The sequence below is a fragment of the Coregonus lavaretus genome (assembly GCF_964263955.1).
Source record: "Coregonus lavaretus genome assembly, chromosome: 8".
NCBI lineage: Eukaryota > Metazoa > Chordata > Actinopteri > Salmoniformes > Salmonidae > Coregonus > Coregonus lavaretus.
Genome location: NC_139995.1, coordinates 10,187,290 through 10,210,838, shown reverse-complemented (window position 1 = coordinate 10,210,838; position 23,549 = coordinate 10,187,290).

Sequence of the window (23,549 nt, the reverse complement as noted above, 5' to 3'; positions counted from 1 at the left end):
ACTTTGCCTTCATTTTATTAGTTTAATGTTACAGCATGTAGGGCTTCATTGTTTTTTAAAAATATATTTATTAGACAATATCCTATTTCCCACAATAATGAGTTGTTTCTGTGAACTGCTGAGAATCTCCATCAAATATTATTGTATCTATTTTATCTAACTTTAGGCTCGCCATAACAAAGGGGTTGAATACTTATTGACTCAAGGCATTTCAGCTTTTCATTTTTAATTAATTTGTAAATATTGATTATGATAATTGTCTGCTAATTATAATTTTCTGGTAAAAAAAGTTGAGGTGTAAAAACATACGTTTGCAACCCATATTTTAATTTGCTCCATGGCTCAGTCAGCCAAGTGGACACAAGGCTGTTTGGCTCATCTCAGTCGCGAATAGGAATAACTTTGCAGCTGTTTCTGATTAATAAACAATGCCATCCATGCTGGTGGGTGGTAACATTCAAATGAAACCCAGCCCTGAAACTAAACTTAGGCTGAAAATAATTTGTATGTCATATCATAAGAAAAGACACCACATTCACACAGATTTGCACGAAGTGGGATGTTCGGATTTGTCAATTAAATCCCAAATATTTCATTATTTGACTAAAACTATGACTTATTGACTTAAATCATTATGCAATATCATGGGTAAACTCTGGCCATCGTCTTTCAGCTTCGAAAAAGTGGATTTCTCCTGTTGTGGGATTTTACCAGAAATTTTAGGGTCAAGTCTAACATGTGTGTCATAAAGAGTGTTGCATGTGTCACCACTGAGAGAATACAACTGAGGCTGAAATATATGTTTTGTAATGCTGTATAATCCCCTTTGTAGATTTTTCATTCTCTTCAGGATTGAATCGGCTGAAAATGATTTATTGACTCCTTTTGGTATTGAAGAACATGTGGCCCATCTACAAAGAGCTGTTTGGCAGAAAAATCATCTTTAATCCCTCCTGATTTGAAAATCTTAAAAGCCATTTTAGCTGCCTGTAGTACAATGGGCAGGCACATATGAGGTGGTGCATCTGTAGATGAGTGCTGTCACTGCTCTTTGTCACTGGGCTTTATCCCCATTTTATTTTATTTTGCTAACTTGCTTAAAATACCAAACTATTTCTAACAATACACCTGGTACCCAAATGATACCCAAAACATTTTTGTACCGTGACTTAAAATCTAAAATCCTTTTCAGAAATGTCCTGCAACCCCCCAGGAGCAGAACAATATATCTCCAGCCCAGGCCTTAAGCTCTGGCCCAGTAGGAATTGGTAGCAACCCACCAGTGGGACCAGACCCACCATTTGGGAACCGCTGATCAATTTCTCATCCCTCCCACATCCCCTGTTATCTTCACAGCAGGGACCCGTTTCCCTCCCACTGCCAATTCATTTCTACTAGGCTCAGAATGACCCTGAGTCACTCCATGCCTTGGCATAGAGAGAAAAGATTAGTCAACGCATTAATGGCAATCATTCCTTGAGTGTTTTTACCCACACTACATCAGCTGAAATTGGATACGTTGGGTTAGAGATTATGACTTAAAATGATTTGTAGACCAGAATTTGATGGGCAAATAGCCTGCTCTTGTCATTCAATTGTTATTGCATTCATTTGATCTTGTGTAAAGGTTTTGAGGCTGAATGGTTATCCCTTTTGTAAATCTAGTTGACTACATACAAAAGATCACAAATTAGGCTACACACAGCGTTTTCAGTCAGTTGCGTTGAATGTCCAAGTTCATTCTTGTCAGCTTTAAGGGGCAATCTGCTACATTACTTTTTTGACATATAAATTAAAGATTTAGTGGCGAATTCGGGGGGAAGCCATGACCGGGACTCGAACCCGGGTCTAGCAACTGTTATTCCAACACCCTAAACGTTATGCCAAAAGGTCTGAACTTCTTGTTGAGGTTGCTAGGTGTTGGGCTAAGTTAAGGTCACTACAATATACACAAAATAGAAACCAAAATATAAGGCTGTTCTATTTCAATGTTTGTAAACAATGTAAATGTAACCAAACACTGTATAGCCTCAAAACATGGTTAAAACTATAATCTTGATATCATGGATGGTCAGTCCTTGCATCCATAGTTCTGTATATGAATTTGAGAGTGGTTACATTTCTCCAGCCCCACCCCTCAGCTTTTTACCAAAACAGTGGCAAGGTAACCGCTTTGTTATTGTTTCTACTGCAGATTGCCCCTTTAAATATTATTACAGGTGCATTTTGTTTACAGTGTATTTTCCATGTTTGAAGTCACGCTTCAAACATGGAAAATCATGCTCTCATGAGTTCAGCAACACGTTGTAATATACCTGGGCATTTTGTCATTCCATCCCATAGGTTTTTGCTGAAATGAAGCCACTGGCTATACCACCAAGATTTTGATGAAAACCAACCAACTACATTGTTTCTTACCTTTTCAGGAGAGTTGCAGCCTCCTTGATGCTCTGTGGAACTTCCAGAGTAATCAATCATTCCATTCCCGAAATCTTCTTGTAAGATGCCCTTCAAATGCCAGTTGGATTAGTTTAGCTTCCTCAGGTGTAGCATGTTTCTTCTGTGCTGACTGAACAGGTTGGCCAAAGTTGAAAATGAGTTCTCGCATGTAGCTGTGGACTCCCCAAAAGTCAATCCATGTTTCAGTGCAGTAAGCAAGGTCGGCATAGTGAAGAGAGACCCAGAGAATCATTGCAGGATATCAAGTGGAGTCCATTTCTCCTCATTGGAGCCGGAGCGGGAGCGATTTCAGTCTGCAAAAACTGGAGAGCGACACTAAACTCAGCTTCCAACAAACCTGTTTTGCTTAGATCCAGCAGTGGTTTCACCTTTTTCACATCTAGGAAGGCATGACTCATGGCTCTCTGGTTCAAGGGCACACAGACCAGGAATCATCACTGCTGGGCTTGGCGGCGGCCTCTGTGGTTTGATGCTGCTGCTCATCGCTCTCCTTCTCCTTTGTTTGGGTATTTTGGCGACACCAATTTCGGATATCCATTGTGGCAGTGGCAGATTAGCTGGATGGAGCTATCTAAATAGACTAAAGCTAATAACACTAGCGCCTTTTACAGCTAGCTAAGAAGCTAACTAAACTCTGTAGTGGTGGGGCATGAGGCAGAGTTGAGTGAAGCTGTCACACCCTGATCTGTTTCACCTGTCTTTGTGATTGTCTCCACCCCCCTCCAGGTGTTGCCCATTTCCCCCACTATCCCCAGTGTATTTATACCTGTGTTCTCTGTTTGTCTGTTGCCAGTTTGTTTTGTTTCGTCAAGCCTACCAGCGGTTTTCCCCTTGCTCCTGTCGTTTTCAAGTTCCTGTTTTCTAGTTTTCCCGGTTTTTACCATTCTGCCTGCCCTGAGCCTGCCTGCCGTTCTGTACCTTGTCACACCACCCTGGATTATTGACCTCTGCCTGCCCTGACCCTGAGACTGCCTGATGTTCTGTACCTTTTGGACTCTGATCTGGATTACTGACCTCTGCCTGCCATTGACCTGTTGTTTGCCTGCCGCCTGTTTTTGTAATAAACTTTTGTTACTTCTGCATCTGAGTCTTCTCCTGAAACGTGATAGAAGCAGCTTCAATGGTAAACTTGACCCCGCCTTATAAATCAAAATCAAATATTACAGGCGCAGGCGTGTCACGTTATTAATTTAGCCTACCACAGATGAGAAGCGCTTTTTCAAGCTTTTTATTGCAACTTGAGGACTGCATTATTTATATCATCTGCGGTACACAGCCAGACAATATTTACATGTACTGATTCTCATGTGTGCCTTTTTTCAAGGACAGTTTATTTATTTTTATCACAGTGACTCACTAGATCCTTGTTTAATTGTGCTGTTGAGTTGTGAGTGCTGGTGTCGTGTTGGCACCATGTGCTGAATGAAACAAGCAGAATTTATGTCAGGTATGTTCCCCCTTGGCTTTGGGCACGTCGGATGTTTGAAACAGAGACCATTGTTGTGTAGGTTCATTGTCAAAAGCTGCCCTGCCTGCATACAGATGTTCACTGCATTAAAACACTGCTAGACATACAGATGTTCACTGCATTAAAACACCGCTAGACATACAGATGTTCACTGCATTAAAACACCACTAGACATACAGATGTTCACTGCATTAAAACACCGCTAGACATTCACTCCCTCATGTACATGTGAATTAGGGCCATTCTCCAGCTGAGGCTTTCTTACAGATCGCTTTATTTCCTCTTCCTGTGCTTCAAATGTTACAAAATCATTGTTGCATAACCATGCAATAGCAAAAGCAATTGAACTGGTTAAACATACCAAAGCAGAAAACACTGCATGCAGCTCTAAGTGATACATAAGACAACACAAATCAAATCAAACGTTTTTCACATGCACCGACTACAACGGGTGTAGACTTAACCGTGAAATGCTTCCTTACGAGCCCTTCCCAACGATGCGGAAAAAAAATACAAATAAATAATAGTAACACAAAGGGGGAAAAATACACAAGAAAGGAGCTATAAACAGGGAGTACCAGATCAATGTGCAGGGGTATGAGGTATTTATGTACATGAAGGCAGGGTAAAGTGACTAGGTGTAAAGGATGTCACGCTGCTTGCTTAGCGAGTACCGCTTCCTCCTGATTCAGCCCATACTTGATCCGAACTCGGGACCTCTGCCTTCCTAGCACACGTGTCTGCCCTCATGAAGCGTCTTATCAGTTGTCCCAACGCGGAAAGATAGCTATTTGCTGCTGCAAGTGGGGACACTACAGGCTGAGGAGTAAGTTTCACACACCCCATGCGCTAAATTCACCTCTCAAACTTACTCAACAGTGACCCCAGCGTTGAGCTGAGTGCCACTGTAGATCCGAGTCATGGCACCACTGTAAAGGACGTCACGCTGCTTGCTTAGCCAGTACCACTTCCTCCCGATTTGGCCCATACATGGCACGAACTCAGGACCTCTGCCTTGCTAGCACACGTGACTGCCCACCTGAAGCATTTTACCAGTTGGCACCACACACAAGTGGGGACACTTCAGGCTGAGGAGTAGGTTTCACACATTTCCATGTGCTACTTAGGCATCAGGTTAGATAATAATAAGAGTGAAATAAAGAACAGAGTAGCAGCAGCATATGATGAGTGTAAAAGTGTGTGTGCGTGTGTGTGTGTGTATGTGTGTTTGTGTTGTGTTGGTATGCGTGTGTATCAGTGGCGGTCGTGCCATTTGAGATGAGGGAGGATGAAAATGTTTTTTATGAGCATGGCCTTATTTCTATTACAGCATATTGGATGATTGTCATTCATATTCCATTCACCCAGCTCAATGTAACATCGATAGGTTTAGGCTACTACTTTGATACTCCAATTTTCCTTATACCCATCATGAGGTTGCTACAATTTCTGAATGAAAGTTTACAATGTAGATGCACAGGTTGAGAGAAATGTGAGCAATCAAAGTGACAGACATTGACACATTCAATACCGCCTTGCACAATATTGCCTGCATCTAGGGCGTAATAATTAGTCCAACAGTTGCAAACAAGTGTTTCTATTGGACAAATTCAGGTTTGTTCATCCCAGTTTCATTCTGTTTGCTTCCATTTATGAAATGTCTTTCAACAGAATAGGCGCAATGACTACACCCCTGAACACACGCAAACACAGTTCACTTTCATAGCAGTCAGAACACTGTATAATTTTTTCTAGCATCTACGTGCTCAACTCCTCACACCTTTTCCCTTCACTTGTGGACTTCAGTGCACATCACAGCAGCAGTCTGTGACCAGGTGAAAAAACCTTTCCAAGCCAAACCATATCATAACCGCTAACTGCTACAAAACCTACATCGTTGTCACCATATTAGCTAACGTCAAGTCAACAACATAGCTACTAGAACTATCGCGTTAGTAAACCCGCTACAATCATGCAGTACAGTGTACAGTTAGCAAGCAGTTTAGCAGTTACACTGGCAGGCCCTGGTGGCGATATAGTAATAAAACCAAAAACGTACCTTGACTTGGAGTTCCAGTGTGGGATAGCCATAGCCAGCTACTGTAGGTAACATAGCATCCCTCTCTGTTTGAGCCGGGTGTTTGAGTAGGCTAAACTAGCTAGCTGCATTCTCTAGCTAAGTAATTGAAAGTGAAATAAATACGAAATATAGCTATCTCTCTCTCTCTCTCTCTTGCTTCTCCTTCATTTTTAAAGAAATTAAGTTGTTCAAACTGTTCCACTATTGTCTTTCTCTCTCTTTGAGTCAACTACTCACCACATTTTATGCACTGCCGTGCTAGCTAGCTGTAGCTTATGCTTTCAGTGCTAAATTCATTCTCTGATCCTTTGATTGGGTGGACATCATGTCAGTTCATGCTGAAAGAGCTCCGGAAGTTGTCATAATTACTATGGAATTCTATGGAAGGCGGGAGAACCACGAGTCTCCTAGGTTTTGTATTGAAGTCAATGTACCCAGAGAAGGACGGAAACTATCTGTCCTCCAGCTACACCATGGTGCTACCCTACAGAGTGCTGTTGAGGCTACTGTAGACCTTCATTGCAAAACAGTGTGTTTTAATTAATTATTTGGTGACGTGAATATATTTAGTATAGTTGTATATTTTATTTTTATAAAATTCACTGAGGAGGATGGTCCTCCTCTTCCTCTTTTAAGGAGGCTCCACTGGTGTGTACGTGTGTTTGTGTTGTCGTTTTGCGTGTGTGTTATGTGTGTGAGTATGTGCGTATGTAGTGTATGTGAATGTGTGTGTGTTTTGTGTGAGAGTGTCAGTGTAGTGTGTGAGTGTGTATATAGTGTGCATGCTGTGCATGCTGTATATAGTCTTTTGAATGTGCATACAGTCGGTGCAAGATAGGGTCAGTGCAGATAGTCCAGGTAACCATGAATTACTATTTAGCAGTCTTATGTGTCATGGTTCCACCTGTCACCAGAGTGCGACAGAGACCGTCCTAGAGACATTAATGACACTCAGGTGTGTCCTATTACTCATTATGATTTCCCTGTTAAAAGAGGTGTGTTTTCTGTTGTCCTTTGCAGAAGCTTCAATTGTTTGCTGTTTTTCCTGTGGTACCGTGATCCTTCGGTTACCGGTTCTCAGTAAAGTATTATGTTTATCCTTAACCACTGATTCCTTGTCTGGTCTCTTCTCTGCTCCTGTGTCCAACCACACCACGTCACATTATGGCTATTTAGCAGTCTTATGGCTTGGTGGTAGAAGCTGTCTCGGAGCCTGTTGGTCCAAGAGCCGAGTCTCTGGTACTGTTTTTCGGATGGTAGCAGAGTGAACAGTCTCTGGTTTGGGTGGCTGGAGTCTTTGGCTATTTTTGGTTCTTCCTCTGACACCGCCTGATAAAGAGGTCCTGGATGGCAGGGACCTCAGCGCCAGTGATGTACTTGGCTGTCCGCATGACCCTCTGTAGTGCTTGGCGGTCGAGGGTGGTGCATTTGCCATATCGAGTGGTGATGCAGCCAGTCAAGAGTTTCTCGATGGTTCAACTGTAGAACTTTTTGAGGATCCGAGGGCACATGCCAACTGTTTTCAGCCTTCTGAGGGGGAAGAGGCGCTGTCGTGCCCTCTTCACGACTGTGCGGTTGTGTGTGGACCATGTTAAGTCCTTAGTCATGTGAACGCCAAGGAACCTGAAGCTATCGACCCGCTACACTACAGCCCTGTGGATGGGGGCGTGCTCTCCCCGCTTTCTCCTGTAGTCCACTATCAGCTTGGGCTTACTCACGTTGAGGGAGAGATTGTTGTCATGGCACCACACTGCCAAGTCTCTGACCCCCCTGTAGGCTGTCGGTGATCAGACCTACCACTGTTGTTTCGTCAGAAAACTTGATGATGGTGTTGGAGTTGTGCGTGGCCACACAGTCATGGGTGAAAAGGGAGTACAGGAGGGGACTAAGCACAAACAATTGAGGGGCCTGCGTGTTGAGGGTCAGCGTGGCGAAGGTGTTGTTGCTTACCCTCACAACCTGGGGCCGGTCAGTCATGAAAGTCCAGGATCCAGTTAGAGGGAGATGTTCAGTCCCAGGGTCCCCAGCTTGTTGATGAGCTTGGCGGGGACTATGGTGTTGAACGCTGAGCTGTAGTCTATGAAAAGCATTTTTCACAGTTTTATTTCCCCTCTTGTCCAGGTGGGAGAGGGCGGTGTGAAGTGCAATTGAGTTTGCATCATCTGTGGATCTGTGGGGGCGGTATGCAAATTGGAGCGGGTCTGGGATGATGGTGTTGATGTGTGTCATGACCAGCCTTTCAAAGCATTTCATGAATACAGGTGTCCTTTAGGCAGGTTAAAAATCATGGTAAATGAATAAATACAGTTGAAGTCGGAAGTTTACATACACCTTAGTCAAATACATTTAAACTCAGTTTTTCACAATTCCTGACATTTACAGTGGGGGAAAAAAGTATTTGAAAAAATCACATTGTAGGATTTTTTATGAATTTATTTGCAAATTATGGTGGAAAATAAGTATTTGGCCAATAACAAAAGTTTCTCAATACTTTGTTATAAACCCTTTGTTGGCAATGACACAGGTCAAACGTTTTCTGTAAGTCTTCACAAGTTTTCACACACTGTTGCTGGTATTTTGGCCCATTCCTCCATGCAGATCTCCTCTAGAGCAGTGATGTTTTGGGGCTGTCGCTGGGCAACATGGATTTTCAACTCCCTCCAAAGATGTTCTATTGGGTTGAGATCTGGAGACTGGCTAGGCCACTCCAGGACCTTGAAATGCTTCTTACGAAGCCACTCCTTTGTTGCCCGGGCGGTGTGTTTGGGATCATTGTCATGCTGAAAGACCCAGCCACGTTTCATCTTCAATGCCCTTGCTGATGGAAGGAGGTTTTCACTCAAAATCTCACGATACATGGCCCCATTCATTCTTTCCTTTACACGGATCAGTCGTCATGGTCCCTTTGCAGAAAAACAGCCCCAAAGCATGATGTTTCCACCCCCATGCTTCACAGTAGGTATGGTGTTCTTTGGATGCAACTCAGCATTCTTTGTCCTCCAAACACGACGAGTTGAGTTTACCAAAAAGTTATATTTTGGTTTCATCTGACCATATGACATTCTCCCAATCCTCTTCTGGATCATCCAAATGCACTCTAGCAAACTTCAGACGGGCCTGGACATGTACTGGCTTAAGCAGGGGGACACGTCTGGCACTGCAGGATTTGAGTCCCTGGCAGCGTAGTGTGTTACTGATGGTAGGCTTTGTTACTTTGGTCCCAGCTCTCTGCAGGTCAATCACTAGGTCCCCCCGTGTGGTTCTGGGATTTTTGCTCACCGTTCTTGTGATCATTTTGACCCCACGGGGTGAGATCTTGCGTGGAGCCCCAGATCGAGGGAGATTATCAGTGGTCTTGTATGTCTCCATTTCCTAATAATTGCTCCCACAGTTTATTTCTTCAAACCAAGCTGCTTACCTATTGCAGATTCAGTCTTCCCAGCCTGGTGCAGGTCTACAATTTTGTTTCTGGTGTCCTTTGACAGCTCTTTGGTCTTGGCCATAGTGGAGTTTGGAGTGTGACTGTTTGAGGTTGTGGACAGGTGTCTTTTATACTGATAACAAGTTCAAACAGGTGCCATTAATACAGGTAACGAGTGGAGGACAGAGGAGCCTCTTAAAGAAGAAGTTACAGGTCTGTGAGAGCCAGAAATCTTGCTTGTTTGTAGGTGACCAAATACTTATTTTCCACCATAATATGCAAATAAATTCATTAAAAATCCTACAATGTGATTTTCTGGATTTATTTTTCTCAATTTGTCTGTCATAGTTGACGTGTACCTATGATGAACATTACAGGCCTCTCTCATCTTTTTAAGTGGGAGAACTTGCACAATTGGTGGCTGACTAAATACGTTTTCCCCCCACTGTAATCCCAGTAAAAATTATCTGTCTTAGGTCAGTTAGGATCACCACTTTATTTTAATAATGTGAAATGTCAGAGTAATAGTAGAGTTCCACAGATGCGGCCAAAGAGGTCGCTTTTGGTCATTGACTGCAGGAAAGGGCTACAACCGTAACATTTCATCCACTTCATGGTGTGATGACCCTCCCACTCTGTCTGCCGTATTCTCTCTTTGTTCTTGTTTCCTTATTAGGATGCCGGTGGGCGGAGTTGGGAGGGTCGTCAGCTACATGGGAAACACCTGGGCCGGGTGTGTCCCAGCATAAATGGACCTCTTCCACATTCATTGAGGAGACTCTCCAGGCAGATACTTTGACTTTGGTATTTTTGTGGCCTTTTTGGTTGTTTGCTTTGGCACCTCTCAACACTTTTCCATATTACATTTATGCATGCAAACACTTACACTACTGATTACACACACCAAAGTACGTTCATCTCTAGGAGACAGAATGCATCTCCTTCCTGAGTGGTATGACAGCTGCTTGGTCCCATGGTGTTTATACTTGCGTACTATTGTTTGTACACATGAACATGGTACCTTCAGGCATTTGGAAATTGCTCGCAAGGATGAACCAGACTTGTGGAGGTCTACAATTATTTTTCTGAGGTTTTGGCTGATTTCTTTTCATTTTCCCATGATGTCAAGCAAAGAGGCACTGAGTTTGAAGGTAGGCCTTGAAATACATCCAAAGGTACACCTCTAATTGACTCAAATGATGTCAATTAGCCTATCAGAAGCTTCTAAAGCCATGACATAATTTTCTGGAATTTTCCAAGCTGTTTACAGGCACAGTCAACTTAGTGTATGTAAACCTCTGACCCACTGGAATTGTGATACAATGAATTATAAATTAAATAATCTGTCTGTAAACAATTATTGGAAAATTACTTGTGTCATGCACAAAGTAGATGTCCTAACCGACTTGCCAAAACTGTAGTTTGTTAACAAGAAATGTGTGGAGTGGTTGAAAAACGAGTTTTAATGACTCCAACCTAAGTGTATGTAAACTGCCGACTTCAACTGTACATGTGTAGGGCAGCCCTCGAAGTGACTCTTATCAGCTTTATTTAAGAATTTCCTCTGTGTTGTCATAGGAGTTCAGCATTCTCTGTGTTGATCTTACCAACCCCCATTGTCACACCTCTGAGAAGCAGAAGTTTTGTTGTGATTACATCGTGTAGGTCTGATATCTTATTGGAGGTTAATGTTACAGTAATACTATTGGTCAACAACTCAGATTTTGAATCCAAACAACTCGGGTGCATATAAAATAGTTATTTATCTTATGTTCCTGACCTGTGCTAGTAAGATACCTACTCTTTCTTTCTTTCTCTCTCCCTGTCCCATGAACTATGGGCCATGGCACAAGCCATGGTATCTTAGTCTCTCTCTGACCATGCTTAGAATACTGCCTTGCAATGCTTGTTAATGCTTTGTAACTTAAGCTGCATGTGTTATATGTGAATCCATTCATTTTACAAAGTAATTAAATACACTTGTATTTAGAATTCCATTCTCAGACATTTCTTCATGGCCTATTACTGTAACTCAAACATAGTCTCATGCATATTGCTAATTATCTTCATGGCATCAGATAAACATTTGAATAGGCTAATTGCTTAGTCTTATTATGAGTCGCATGTGATGTGTGTGTATGTATAATATACTGTGTATACGCATATCAAATAAATATCACTGCCCTCTACAGTGGTGTGTACTGCAGCATCATTGGTAGGTGCCAACACTCTACATGTCCCTGGACTGCTCTCACCACACAGAGAACAGTAACCTGGTTTACACCATTCCATCCCTCTCTGTCCCTGATGTGTAATGTGTTCTGAATAAACAAACACACACACAGACTGTGGTCACTCAGCCAAGGTTTGGGGACATAACCCACCACCACCGTTACATCCCTGGGACAGCACAGTGACCCGCTATGGCAGGGCCGACCAAACTGAGGCCCACGGACCAAAATTGGCCAACAACAACGTTTGACAAGTCAGTCAGGGTCTCAATTTACTGCTTAGACCATAGGAGGTTGGTGGCGGCTTAATTGTGGAGGACGGGCTCATGGTAATGGCTGGAGCGGAATAGGTAGAATGGTATCCATTCCATTGACTCCGTTCCTGACATTATTATGAGCCGTCCTCCCTTCAGCAGCCTCCACTGGTTTACAGATATCATAGTAGAATACACAACATGCAATTTTGAAATTTGGTAGTACATCAGCAGTTTTCCTGTCCATGTCAGCTAAAATGTTATAGATTGTTAGGTAAGTTAGTCTAGCCAGCTATCTAAACCTTGTAGTTAACATGGCCAAATTACTGACTGGGCACCCAAGGCATGTGCCCAGGAGTCCCAGATGTATTTTGTTAGTCACTCTCACTCGGATATAATATGAACATGGCATAACTCATGGCAAAATGTGTAGAACGTCAGAGAATTAACATTAAAACTGCAAATGTTTATCTCCATCAAATGGCAAAATTAGTAGAATCCTATAAAATAAGTTTTAAAACTGCAAAATTTTCTCTCTGCCCAATGGAAAAATATTTTGAATTGCAGAAGATCGGCTTTAACCTTTTACTGCAGTGGGCTTAATCAGGGTCACACAGAGTGATTCATCTACTTTGAAACAAAAGTATACACCACACACACATGGTTATGCTTGAGGCATCACTACAGATCCGGGTTCGATCCCGGGCTGTGTCGCAGCCGGCTGTGACCGGGAGACCCATGAGGCCACGCACAATTGGCCCAGCGTTGTCCGGGTTTGGGGAGGGTTTTGCCGGCCGGGATGTCCTTGTCCCATCGCGCTCTAGCGACTCCTGTGGTGGGCCGGGCGCATGCACGCTGACATGGTCGGCAGTTGTACAGTGTGTCCTCCGACACATTGGTGCGGCTGGCTTCCGGGTTAAGCAAGAAGTGTCTCAAGAAACAGTGCTGCTTTTCAGGGTCGTGTTTCGGAGGACGCATGGCTCTCGACCTTCACCTCTCCCGAGTCCGTACAGGAGTTGCAGCGATGTGACAAGACTAAATCAGGGTCACAGAGTGATTCTTGGTAGTCTTAAACAAATCTACTTTGAAACAAAAGTACACACCTCATGGTTATGGGCTTAAAAAAAAGAAGACACCTGTACCATGTCAGATAGAGTTGAAATCTATTCAGTTTTGAGTTTGCATCCCGATATTACACTTTATATACATCACAGAAGACTGAAATATAACAAAACTGTTTGACATAGAAACACCGGATTTTCATCGGGTTTTTGAAATATTCTTTATTAATGATGAAATTATAAAAAATATGATCATTCCACAGATGCGGCCAAAGAGGTCGCTTTTGGTCATTGACTGCAGGAAAGGGCTACAACCGCAACATTTTATCCACTTCATGGTGTGATGACCCTCCCACTCTGTCTGCCGTATTCTCTCTTTGCTCTTGTTTCCTTATTAGGATGCCGGTGGGCGGAGTTGGGAGGGTCGTCAGCTACATGGGAAACACCTGGGCCGGGTGTGTCCCAGCATAAATGGACCTCTTCCACATTCATTGAGGAGACTCTCCAGGCAGATACTTTGACTTTGGTTGTGGTATTTTTGTGGCCTTTTTGGTTGTTTGCTTTGGCACCTCTCAACACTTTTCCATATTACATTTATGCATGCAAACACTCACTTACACTACTGATTACACACACCATTGTTATTTGATTTAGTTTACTTTAGTTAATAAATATATATTTTGAGTATTCCTTGTCTCCACGTGTCTCCCTTTTGTTACGAACTTGAGCCGGTTCGTGACAAGTGGGGGTTCGTCCGGGATCTTGAACTGGTTGTGTTTGGGAGAACGTGGAGTTAATGTCCAATTCTGTAGGGTCTTTCTTTGTAAATTTTGTTAGTTTGTTTGCGTTTGATAGGCCAAGTATTGGTTGCCTTTGGGTGGTGTACTGCGTTGGAGAGAGTACATTGGTTAGTTTCCAGTCCCTGCCCAGCCTGGAAACTCTTGCTCGACTCGCTGTTGGTACATCGGTCTGAGGAGGTGAGTACAATCGGCTGTGTACCTCAGTGGGAGATTGGGTAGGGTAGTGACATTTTCTACCCGGAGCTATAGCTTTTTCCACTGATAGGCTTAGCGACGTGTTTTGTTTTGGGATACGTTGGGCATGGTTAAATGTTTGTTATTTTTGGGTGGTGTCTGTGGACTGAGCAGTTGTCTCGGGGGCACATCCGTGGCTTGGGGGAATCTACCAGCATGCTGGGGGGTTTAATTCCTTGCCAGCGGGCTACAGTGCGTAATTACCCACCGCGAATCTGCACGAAGACTAGGGTTGAGTTATTGTAGGTTTTGGGGAAGCTCCATATCCCAGCTCTCTTCTGTGGTACTCGGTGTGATTGTCATTTCTCTTGTGTCTGGTGTGCTCAGCAGAGGGGTTGAGCAAGATTATTATGATATACAGTCAGCTCCATAATTCACTGGACAGTGACCATTCTTTTGTTATTTTGGTTCTGTACTCTAGCACTTTGAGTTTGAAAGGATACAATGACAATGAGGGTGAAGTGCAGACTGTCAGCTTTAATTTGAGGGTATTTTCATACATATCGGATGAACCGTTTACGAATTATAGAAGCTTTTGTACATGGTCCCCCCCATTTTCGGGCATCAAAAATCATTGGACAGTTTAACATAATGTAGAATAAAGTAATCATTGTTAATATTTGGTCGCATATCCTTTGCATGCAATGACTGCTTGAAGTCTGCGATGCATTGACATCACCAGACGCTGGGTATCTTCCCTGGTGATGCTCTGCCAGGCCTGTACTGCAGCCATCTTCAGTTCCTGCTTATTTTGGGGACTTATTGCCTTCAGTCTCCTCTTCAGCATGTAAAATGCATGTTCAATTGGATTCAGATCCGGTGATTGACTCGGCCAGTCAAGGATTTTCCACTTTTTGGCCATCAAAAACCCCTTTGTTGCTCTAGCAGTATGTTTAGGGTCATTGTCTTGTTGCATGATGAAGTGCCGTCCAATGAGTTTGGAGGCATTTGGTTTTATCTGAGCAGATAAAATATTTCTATAGACTTCAGAATTCATTGTTCTACTTCTGTCTGCAGTCACATCATCGATGAAGACAAGTGAGCCTGTTCCACTGGCAGCCATACAGGCCCAAGCCATAACACCCCCTCCACCATGTTTCACGGATGAGGTGGTATGCTTTGGATCATGGGCATTTCTTTTTTTTCTCCACACTTTCCTCTTTCCATCACTCTGGTACATGTTAATCTTTGTCTCATCTGTCCACAATACTTTTTTCCAGAACTCTTGGGGCTCTTTTAGGTGCTTTTTAGCAAACTGTAATCTCGCCTTTCTGTTCTTCAGGCTTATCAGTGGTTTGCATCTTGTAGTGTACCCTCTGTAGTCCTGCTGGTGTAGTCTTCTACGTATGGTAGACTTTGACACATCTACACCTGCATCCAGGAGAGTGTTTTTGATCTGTTGGGCTGTTGTCAGGGGGGTTTTCTTCACCATAGAGAGTATTCTCCGGTCATCCACTACAGTGGTCTTCCTCGGTCTACCGGGTCTTTTGACATAATTGAGTTCACCGGTTGTTTTTTTCTTGTTAATGATGAGCCAAACTGTTGACTTGGGCATGGCCAGGGTTTTTGCAATGTTCCTGATTGATTGATTTTCATTTCTGAGCCTTATGACGGCCAGCTTCATTTGCATCGACACTGCTGTCTTCCTCATGTTGTCACACCACAACAACAACCTCCAAAGGCAATAGCAAAGTCTAGAATCAATGCTATTCATCAACAGCTCTCCTGCATTCACTAACGACACAAATGAATACACCTGCCTAACGACACACATCTGTGAAGCCAATTTAACAAATACTTGTAGTACCTTAAAATGGGGGGACCATGTAGAAAAGGTGCTATCATTTCTAAACAGTTCATCCGATATATATGAAAATACCCTCAAATTAAAGCTGACAGTCTGCACTTCACCCTCATTGTCATTGTATCCTTTCAAACTCAAAGTGCTAGAGTACAGAACCAAAATAACAAAAAAATTGTCACTGTCCAATGAATTATGGAGCTCACTGTATATATATATATTTTTTTTTTCTGATTATGGCGTCTAATGTAGCCGAGTTCATTCGCTTTCCATCAGAAGAACTGTTAGAATTATGTACTAAAGAACAGCTGTTGAAGGTTGCTGAACACTACAAGGTTGAAATTAGTGATAAACGTCTAAAAAATTATATTAGGTTAATATTGAAGGCCAATTTGATGGAGAGTCGTATTCTGGATGTTACCACTGGGGCAGCCTCTGCTGAGGACACGTTGTCTCCCCGATATGTTACAATGACCGCTCCATCGGTTAGTCATAGTAGTCTTCTTTTTGAACAGCAGAAAGAACTGCTTCTGTTACAGCTAGGGCATGATCGGGTAAAATATGAAAGGGAATTGGAATTTAAACAGGATATGGAGCGTGCTAAAATCAAGCTGCAACAAGAGCGACTAGAGTTGGTTAGGGAAGGAAAGCTCTCAGGGGAGCGTTTGCTCTGGGAAGGGGATCCAGAGTTACCTAGGGGTCGTTCCTCTTTTGGTCATAATCCAGACACATTTGATATTGTTGGGAATTTACGGTTGTTGCCCCAGTTTAATGAAAAGGACCCGGAGACATTCTTTTCGTTGTTTGAACGTGTTGCTGACGCTAGGTGTTGGCCTGATTCTGATCGCACTTTGATGTTGCAGTGTGTGCTGACTGGTAAAGCGCAAGAAGCATATTCAGCTCTTAGTGTAGCAGACAGTGTTAGTTATGAGAAGGTTAAAACGGCTGTGTTACAGAGTTACGAATTGGTCCCTGAGGCTTACCGCCAACGATTTAGAACTTTAAAAAGGGATGATCAGCAGACTCATGTTGAGTTTGCGCGAATATTATCTTCACAGTTCAATCGCTGGTGTTCCGCCTCTGCAGTTATGACTTTCCAAGGGCTGTGTGATCTGATTATGTTAGAACAATTTAAGGACACAATCCCTGATCGTATAGCGACGTACTTTTCCATCACAGCTTATTGTACTGAGATGGAAAAGGATTGGGAGGAGGGGTTGCCTTGGTTATTGTTAGCAGCTAAGGATGTTTCACAGGAGAGCACGGGTTTTAGCCCAAATGACCTAGTGTTTGGACATCGGGTGCGTGGACTTTTATCTGTTCTCCAGGATGACTGGAAGTCTCCCGAGCCTCCTCAGTCCCTGTTATCATATGTGGGTGATTTTCGGCGACGCTTGTATGCCGCTGGTGAAATGGCTAAAGAGAAGCTATCATCTTCACAGGACAGGATGAAGAGCATATATGATCGCCGAGCTGAGCCTCGTCACTTTAGTCCAGGTGATCAGGTTCTGGCTTTGCTGCCAATTGTTGGTTCTCCTTTTCAAGCCAAGTTTCAAGGTCCATATACAGTGGTGTGCCAGTACACTGAGCAAAATTATCTAGTTGCCACTCCAGAACGGAGGAAAGCAAACCAACTGTGCCATGTAAATTTGTTAACCCTATTATGCACGTTCCTCTGAGACTGAACAGGGGGAGTCTACAGAGTACGGTAAGGCTGTTCTTTTGGCTGATACTGTTTATTCCCTGAGTGCTGGTCATGCTAGGTCTGTGCAGGAGCAGGAAGATGTTTCTGGTCCTGACGATTGCATACTGCAGGGTAGATTGAAAAATTCAGAGACACTGGAGATTTTAGATAGCCTTCTTACTCATCTACCTGTTGATGAGCGGAAAGAGATGGTTGGTTTGATTCAGAGATTTCCAGGGTTGTTTTCTGATACACCTACACGTACAAACTTAATAGAACATGATATTGACATTGGAGATGCTGACCCCATTCGTCAACGGTTCTATAGAGTTTCTTCAGAGAAACTGCGTTGTCTGGATGCTGAGGTCAGGTACATGCTGGAGAGTAAAATAGCAGAGCCTTCTTTCTCCAGTTGGGCTTCTCCCTGTATCTTGGTCAGTAAATCGGATGGAACAAATAGATTTTGTACGGACTACCGTAAGGTAAACGATGTCACTAAGCCGGATTCATTTCCTCTTCCTCGGATGGAGGACTGCGTTGATCAAGTCGGCGCAGCTAAGTTTGTTAGCAAATTTGACCTGTTAAAGGGGTATTGGCAGGTGCCACTGACGAGTAGGGCACGTGAAATCTCTGCCTTTATTACACCTTTTGGTCTGTACTCGTATTCGGTTATGAGTTTCGGACTGCGTAATGCGCCTGCCACTTTTCAGCGACTTATGAACAGGGTTGTCTCTGGTCTGGCCGGGTGCGCTGTTTATCTGGACGATGTAGTGATATATGCAGATACTTGGGAGGAACATCTGTCCCGTATTCAAGCCTTGTTCGGACGTCTGGCTGCGGGTCGCCTCACGATAAATTTGGCTAAATGTGAGTTTGCTCAGGCGACTGTTACATACCTTGGAAAGGTGGTTGGGCAGGGTGAAGTGCGTCCTGTTCGGGCTAAAGTGGTAGCTATTGATGCTTTTCCACTACCAACTACTAAAAAGGAACTGATGCGTTTCTTGGGAATGATTGGGTATTATCGTGGTTTTTGTAGGAACTTCTCTACTGTGGTCGCTCCCTTGACAGATTTGCTGAAAGCTAAGGCTGTGTACGTATGGTCTTCTCATTGTCAACAGGCTTTCGAAGATGCAAAGAGGTTGCTCACTTGAACTCCGGTACTGGCTGCTCCTCGTGTGGATTTGTCATTTACCTTGCAGGTGGATGCTAGTCATGTGGGGGTGGGTGCAGTTTTGCTGCAAGCAGATGTGGCTGAGGCCTGTGAGTTTATTTTCCAAAAAGTTTAACCATTATCAGTTGAACTATTCGGTCATTGTAAAATAAGCATTAGCACTTATATGGGCGCTACAACACTTTGAAGTGTATGTTGGGTCGGGTGTAGTACCTATTGTGGTCTACACCGACCATAACCCTCACCTTTTTGAGGTCCATGAGGTGTCCAAATCAGAGGATAATGAGATGGTGTTTATTTTTACAATCCTTCCATCTAGATGTGCGGCACATCCGGGGGACTGATAACGTGATTGCTGATGCGCTCTCTCGTGCGCCCTGTTCATGAATATTGATGTGACGACCATTGTTTGATTTTGTCATGTTCTATCTTTCCTGTTTGTCCCCTCCTAGTCTTGGGTTCTTCTTTCCTCTTAAAGGTTGCTTCCTGTGTAAAGGTTGCTGAGGTCTGGAGAGGAGGATGATGGGTGGGGCAAGTGGGGGTGTGAACATGTACAATTTGTTGGTTTGGGACGCGGGGGCTGGTACGTTGGTCCGGGGTCCTTGTTGGTCCCCGGTCTTATGGGGGGGGGGGATGTGATGACCCTCCCACTCTGTCTGCCGTATTCTCTCTTTGCTCTTGTTTCCTTATTAGGATGCCGGTGGGCGGAGTTGGGAGGGTCGTCAGCTACATGGGAAACACCTGGGCTGGGTGTGTCCCAGCATAAATGGACCTCTTCCACATTCATTGAGGAGACTCTCCAGGCAGATACTTTGACTTTGGTTGTGGTATTTTTGTGGCCTTTTTGGTTGTTTGCTTTGGCACCTCTCAACACTTTTCCATATTACATTTATGCATGCAAACACTCACTTACACTACTGATTACTGATTACACACACCATTGTTATTTGATTTAGTTTACTTTAGTTAATAAATATATACTTTGAGTATTCCTTGTCTCCACGTGTCTCCCTTTTGTTACAAACTTGAGCCGGTTCGTGACAATGGCAAAATGTGTTGAATTATGTGTAGAATTGCAGAACATTAACTTTAGAGCTGGATTAGGGTTATGGCTACAATTTGAGTAATGTTTGAAGTGTAATTTTATGATTACTTTCAAAAAAGCTATTGTTTCAAGAACCTAAAAAGCTATTGTTTACCTTTTTATATTTCTAAATGGATAATACCTATTTGTTCGGGCCACGGCCCACAAGTACTCCTGAGTGGCGCAGTGGTCTAAGGCACGGCATCGCAGTGCTAACTGTGCCACTAGAGATCCTGGTTCGAATCCAGGCTCTGTCGCCGCCGGCCGCGACCGGGAGACTCATGGGCGGCGCACAATTGGCCCAGCGTTGTCCAGGGCAGGGGAGGGAATGGCCGGCAGGGATGTAGCTCAGTTGATAGAGCATGGCGTTTGCAACGCCAGGGTTGTGGGTTCGATTCCCATGGGGGGCCAGTATAAAAAAAAAAATGTATTCACTAACTGTAAGTCGCTCTGGATAAGAGCGTCTGCTAAATGACTAAAATGTAAAATGTAAATGTAAACTAAGATTATATTTTGGCCCACCAAGCCCAAATGTTTGAGCTCCCCTATGCTCTCGGGCTAGTATTATCAGTAGCCGTGCATGGGTAAAATCACTGGGGAAGCCAATAAAAAAGCCATATTACAACCACCCCCGACTTCTCTCCAACATACAGCAGGTAATAGAGATGACAAAGCTTCGAAGCATTAGCATCCGCATCAGATTGTGAATCCTGCTCCATGTTTTCTCCCAGGTATACTGAGATTTCTGCTGGCTCAGGCTTAATATTTTATTATCGCTGCTGGGGTCTGGTGTGGTGTCTTTATCTGTGTTCTCTTTTGCACAATAACTACTGTCAAACAGTAGTGGTGCGTGGGTAAAATCACTGGGGAAGCCAATAAAAAAAGCCATATTACAACCTATGTTGTGATATTTGCGTTGTTTGCTCTATAACCCATTAATTCATATGCCACCGTGATATACAATAAGGCTGTGACAACAAAAAGACAGCAGTCACACAGTGGCGGGATAAATTCAACTACAAATACGTTTGTTTCATCACAAAATCAGAGAGCAACATCTGTCCGGTGAAGTCCACAAAGCAAATATTGCACGTCACAAACAGTTATATCACCTGCAGCATGGTCAAGCAAGTTCATGTTTGACAGTTTACTAAACAACTACTGATTTAGAACCACAGAGTTACCGCAAGTCAGCACAAAGACAACAGACACTGCCTCCGCTATTCCAGCAGTTTCAACTTAAACATTTAAACATCATCAAATCAACAAGGCTGTACACTGAGTCTTTCCATGACATAGACTGACAAGGTGAAACCAGGTGAAAGCTATGATCCCATATTGATGTCACCTGATAAATCCACTTAAATCAGTGTAGATGAAGGGGTAGAGACAGGTTAAAGAAGGATTTTAATGCCTAGAGACAATTCAGACATGAATTGTGTATGTGTGACATTCAGAGGGTGAATGGGCAAGACAAAAAAATGTATTGCCTTTGAACGGGGTATGGTAGTAGGTTCCAGGTGCACCGGTTTGTGTCAAGAACTGCAACGCTGCTGGGTTTTTCATGCTTAACAGTTTCCCGTGTGTATCGAGAATGGTCCACCACCCAAAGGACATCCAGCCAACTTGACACAAGTGTGGGAAGCATTGGAGTCATCGGCCAGCATCCCCATGCCCAGACAAATTGAGGCTGTTCTGAGGGCAAAAGGGGGGGGGGGGAGTGCAACTCAATATCAGGAAGTTGTTCCTAAGGTTTGGTATAATCAGTGTATATGCTTAGTTTAATATTCTGAAAACAAACTTAAAGATACCATAAACGATTTAGTCCAATCAAAGTTGCTAAATATCATGTGGCTGCCCATGGTACTGATTTCTGTGTGTGTGTGTGTGTGTGTGTGTGTGCGTGTGTGTGTGTGTGTGTGTGTGTGTGTGTGTGTGCTTGAATGCGTGCACGCACAAGTAAAAAAACAACAAGTTGACTTACTGTACTTGTAGACTAGTTGAACACCAATGCCATCCTCCTCTCTTTCATGTTGGCAAAACGGTCTATGGCGCTGTCATACAGTACACTTTTAGTTTTTATTTTCATTGGCTACCTAGTTAAATGATTGCTAGCCTAACTTCTTTGCATGGGCAAAAATGAAACAGCTAAGTTAGCTAGCTAGTTAACGTGAGCCTACAATACTACATCTAGGCTACATATTGAACTTCAGTTGTCTCAGGCCATTGGTACAATATATGAATTCATGGTTAGATCAGAATCGGCATCATAATCATTGGCCTGTATAGAGAATTAAGTCAAAACCACAAGTACAAATCCACATCTCCATCCATGGCTTAGGAAAGGGCTGATTTAACAAGCTAGCTAGTCGGGATTGTGATTCAACACAAGCAGCCCAGAAACAGACACGTTTGTCTGACAATGATGACGTTTTGCTAAGGAAATGATTTGATTGGTGTGAAGCCAAATCCAAACTGGCCTCCCTTGGGGGTATTTTGCTGCGCCAGGACAACCCACAGTAAAAACAATATATATAGGCCAAGTGCTTGCTGGCATCAATCAATCAAATGCTACAGTGGTAACATGTCATACTCTTTTGTTCCAGACAGTATCAGATACATGTGCTGCACATACTGCGACAGAGGGACGCTGTTTCCCTTGCTCGGATGATTTCTCCAGTGAGATTCAGGCACTTGCGAGTTGACGGACACTTATGAAAACAGAGAGACGAAATATCAATTATTTTATAATAAATAAATAAAATATTAGTCAAGTATTTGGGGAAGCCTGGCATCCATAAATACACGCCACTGAGTTATCACCTCTTTACACTGCAGGCAGGTCCATCCAGATCCATGTACAGTATGTGGTTCAGGGTCCATCCAGAGACTGCCTCTCCCATCTTTGATTCAGTGTCTAGTCCCTGTAGTTCTGGCTATTGCTTTGGACTTTTGGCAAAGAAATACTGACATGGCTTATATGTTAATGAGTGTGGCTAGGCAAGGGCTCTCAATGACCAGTGAAAAGTAAATGTGCAGAAATTGGGAATCGCTGCCTCCTCCTCCTCCTCCATGCACCAGTTTACCAGATAATAAATCAATTAAGAAGCAATACACATATAGCAGCACAACTATCAACTCCAACTGCCACCCACTGGCGTTACTCTGGCTTCAAGTGTTTAGGAGCCAAAAGTGTCAGAGAGGTCCCATGGCCCCTCTGTAGTTTAATTTCAACATACAACCCCCCGTCTTCCTTCACTTCCCCATCCCCTCATCCCCTGGAGGGCACAGTGGCATTATGAGGCTTGAGAGCAGCTCCTCTCAAGCCATTTGACCTCCTGGGGAAAGGTTTCCACAAATCCGCCATGCAAGGGGATGGAAAAGCATGAGGCATGCTGCGTTTTTACAAGTGGGGAGGATTTGTTGTTGTTGATGTTGTTATTGTGTTTGTTCATTCCATCTAAATCCTGGAGGGTATGAGCTGTTGTTCCCATTCATCTCTGCCGATGAAAATTGCATGAAGCTGCAACTTGACTGGTCAGTCAACAGCAGCCTGAGTATTTAATAAAAACAGTGTGAAACGCCAGGGTAAATGACACCAAAACTGTGCTGCCACAAAATAATAATTCATTAGGAGCTGTTCAGGCTAGACCTATATAAATACCTTCTCCGACAAAGCCCCCGATGGCGCGTTGGAATTACAATAGAATGCTCTGAAGGCAGCAAAAAATAAATTATAGGTCCCAGTCACCGAAACAGATGTAAGAGATGCAAATGTCATTGTGATCCAGGTCTCTTTT